Consider the following 4573-nt stretch of genomic DNA (forward strand, 5'->3'; position numbering starts at 1 on the left):
AATGGTCCGACTCCGAGACCTCTTAGCCTCCCTCTCCTCTCTATCCCTAGCATGCATACCCTCAATCCTCCTAGCAATACTCACCACCTGCTGATAAGAAATATCCATCTCCAACTCACGAGCCATGCTATACCGGATGCTGGGAATAAGCCCCTCAATAAACCGGCGAACCTTCTCGCGAATCGTAGAAACCAAGGCTGGTGCATGCCTAGCCAAGTCGGTGAAACGGATAGCATACTCCGAAACAGTCATAGTACCCTGGCGCAAACGCTCAAACTCTGTGCGTCATGCGTCCCCGAGACTCTGGGGGACATACTCCCTTGTGAACATATCTGAAAACTGAGCCCAAGTCAGGGAAGCTACCTCATCCGGACTGTCTAACTCATAAGCACGCCACCAATGATAGGCGGCTCCTCGAAGCTGGATGGTAGTGAAGGAAACACCGCTCGATCCTGATATGCCCATAGTACGGAGGATATAGTAGCACTCCTCAAGAAATCCAAGGGCATCATCCGAGGATAGCCCGCTAAATGTAGGAGGCTGATACTTCTTGAACCTCTCAAGCCTCTTCTGCTCCTCCTCTAAAACTACTGCCCTCTCCTCGGGCTGAGCTGGGACTACTGGCTGTACAGGAACAACCTCTGGGACCTGATCAACATGCACTCGCTGCTCAGGAGTGCGAGCGACGGGAGTCTGTGCTCCTCCCCTGGCCTGGGATGTAGCTGCAGCAAGGGGAAGCAACCCTGCCTGAGCTAGAGTGGTGTACATAGTCATAAACTGCACCGAGTCTCCTGGAGTGCTGGAGTAGTAGTAGCGGACGTATCAGGTGTCTAGACTCTGGCTGGTACTGCGGGTGGCACCTCGGTGGCAGCTCGCGCGGGTACTCTGGCTGCACCACGAGTGCGTCCTCGACCTCTACCTCGGCCCCGGCCTCTGATGGCTCCAGTAGGGGGCGCGGGTGACTGATCATCTCGAGTAGCGCGTGTCCTCACCATCTGTGAGAGAATAGAAGACAAAAGTTTAGAATTGTGATATCAAAATCTCGTACGACTATGAAATCAAACGAAGTAAAACTTTCTTAACAGTTACATAGCCTCTCGTAGATAAGTACAGACGTCTCTGTACCGATCCATGAGACTCTAATAAACCGGCTTGTGATTCATGACTCCTATGAATCCAGAGCTCTGATACCAACTTGTCACGACCCCGATTCGCCCTGCGTGAACCATCGTGACAGCACCTAGTCTCTACGACTAGGTAAGCCTAACAATACGGAAAATAAACAACATTTGCGGAAGAAATACTTAAAAACCGAAATAGTGAAATAAAATAATGTTTGAAATGCCGCCCGGCATACAGAATACCAACACTCGAAACTAATAAAATTTCCCAAAACTCGGAATCTCATGATCACAAGCTTTTTGAATGTCTAATCGTATCTAACTCCAGAATATCTAACAAAGAAGGAAATACAGAAGGGCTAATACTTAAAGCAAGAGTAGAAAGGGACTCTTCCGACTGCGGACGGGGCAAATATACCTCGGAGTCTCTACAACGCCTCGCCTCGAGCGTGATGAGTTTGAGTCGCAGTACCTGGATCTGCACATGAAAAGCATGCGCATGAAGGACATTAGTACACCACAGTGGTACTCAGTAAGTGCCAAGCCTAACCTCGGTCGAATAGTGACGAGGAAGGTCAGGGCCCTATTGAGGTTAAATGAAATATAAGGTATAACGGAATAAGATAAAACAGCACAATTGAAAGCTAACGGTAAGAAATAATGCAGGATAATAAGAATAACGACAATCGAAACAGAGACAAAAACAATCACAAGGAATACCACTCTCAACAGAGATAATAACCGGGGATCTCTCAGTATCTCGAGGATCTCTTAGTATCCTCAATATACACTAGGGATCTCTTGGTACCCCGAGGATCTCTTGGTATCCTCAATTTTATGCTAGGATTCTCTTGGTATCCCGAGGATCTCTTGGTATCCTCACTTCAGTTCAAATCAACAATACGTACAGAGGGATCTCTTGGGATGTCATCCCGTAGTCCCAAAGTAAAGCACACAGCAATGACAAAAGGAGTTCTCGATTAAGCTCAACTTAATACCAAGGTAAAACAGGAAAATTCTAACCTAACAAGCTTCAGGTAACATAATTAAGGCAGTTTAAGCAAATACAATAAGTAAGTCAATTAGACATGTTTATCTAAGCTAACAGCAGGCTTAAATTGCAAGTAGTAATAATAGGAGAAGAAAACACAGTCTTAGTTACTTAGCGAAAATCGAATTTTCCAACAATTAGCACAAGTACGCACTCGTCACCTCACGTTTCAGGCATTTCAATTAACAAATATACCAAATCCTAAGGGGAAGGTCCCCCACACAAGGTTAGGCAAGCCACTTACCTCGAACCAGCTCAAAATCAACCCGAACCCACATTCTTGCCACGAGTACTCGACTCCAAATGACCCAAATCTATTCAATTCAATTGCATAATGTAAATAACACTTCAAGTAATTGACTCTACAAATAAATTCTAAGCTAAAACGCGGAATTAGGTAAAATGACCAAAATGCCCCTCGGGCCCACATCTCGGAATCGGGTAAAATTTATATTTTTAGAATCCTCGTACTCTCAACAGTTCATGTATACAACAAGTACCAAAATCGGACCTCAAATGGTCCCTCAAATCACCACTCAAAGGTCTCTAATTAATCAAGCCCTAACCCCTAATTTACCACTGATTTTCCCTCAAATTTCATGTTTAAAATGATAAAAATCACCTCAATAACGAGTTTAAGGATCAAATACCGTACCCTAATGAATTCCTCTGGAAATCCCCTTGAAAAATGCTCCCCAAAGCTTCTTCCCGTTTGAAAAGAGGTGAAAATAACTCAATTTTGTGAAGGCAACTATTTATATGTTCTGCCCAGCTAATCCGTTTCTGCAGCCACGAAACCGCACCTGCGGTCCCACTTTTACGGACCAAAAGTCGCATCTGCGACAATTCACCAAGGCTTGGTTTCCGCACCTACGATTGCCCTTACGCAGATGCGAATCCGCTTCTGCGGTGAAGCTCCCGCTTCTGCGGCTCCTGCTGACCCCCTCCCTTTCCGCTTCTGTGATTCTAATGCCGCTTCTGTGGCTCCGCACCTGCAGGACCTAACCGCAGGTGCAGTTATGATAGAGATCAGCAACTTCAGCTGTTTCAAACCACTTCCAATCCTTCCGACAACCCTCCAAAATCACCCTGAGGCCCCCAGGACCTCAACCAAAAGCATGAACAAGTTATATACCACTATCCAAACTTATACCAATCCTTAAAACACCTAAAACAACATTGGAACACCAATTTATCATCGAATTCAAGCCTAAGAACTTCAAAAACTCCAAATTTACGTTTTCTATCAAAAAGTCTATCAAACCTCGTCCGAATGACCTGAAATTTTGCACACACGTCACATTCAACCCTACAGAGCTACTCCAACTTCCGGAATTCCAATCCGACCCTCGGATCAAAATCTCAATATCGAATCGGAAATTTTAAAAATTCAACTTTCGGCATTTCAAGCCTAAATTAGCTACGGACCTCCAAAACACAATCCGAACACGCTCCTATGCCCGAAATCACCCAACGGAGCTAGCGGAACCATCGGAATCCATTCCGAGGCCGTCTTCACACTGTTCCGACTACGGTCAAATTTCCAAAACTTAAGCTCTCATTTAGGGACTAAGTATCCCAAAACACTCCGAAACTCCCAAAGTTTCCTCCCGGCAACTCACAATAGCATAAACAAACACCGGGAAAATAGTTAATAGGGGATCGGGCGTTAATTCTTAAAATGACCGGCCGGGTCGTTACATAAACCCAAGTCTATATTGAATACACACTAAGCTCATAACGTTCACAATGATAGTGGTGAACGAGTTATGAAGCTAGAGAATAGAAGTTCTACAACTATTCAAGGAACTAGGCTAAACTATATTTCTAAGGTAATTAGTAATGTCGTAAAAGAAACGTAGTGTAGGGAGAATCATTAACATTCCCAAACATAGAGAGTTAGCCTCACATACCTTAACTTCCTGCTCTTGAGCGTAATAGAACATTCGCCAACCCTTTTAACTTTAATCTATATCAATACAAGTCAAGGGATTCCATATTAGCAATAATGCTCATGTTTTGGTTACTTAGGCATTTTCTCAAACACTTGGTTGCATAAAGCTTCATAGTCCTTATTAATGGTGTCTCTACACCCAATAACGCATTCTCTTGCTCCCAGATATATTCTAAAGTCTCAAATGGTTATAATCAACATCATTCTTTATCACCCATAAGGTAAACAACACCCTTAAGTAGGAGTGGCAAACGGGCGGGTCGGGTCGGATATGGTTCGGGTTGAAAACGCGTAATGAAAAAACGGATCAATTATCCGACCCGACCCATATTTAATACGGATAGAAAATGGTTTAACCAGCGGATAATATGGGTTACCCATATTATCTATGACTTCTTGTATATGATCACTTTTGGGAGAATTCTTAGTCTCTCAAACTTGAGGAAC

The sequence above is a fragment of the Nicotiana attenuata genome, unplaced genomic scaffold (assembly GCF_001879085.1).
Source record: "Nicotiana attenuata strain UT unplaced genomic scaffold, NIATTr2, whole genome shotgun sequence".
Lineage (NCBI taxonomy): Eukaryota > Viridiplantae > Streptophyta > Magnoliopsida > Solanales > Solanaceae > Nicotiana > Nicotiana attenuata.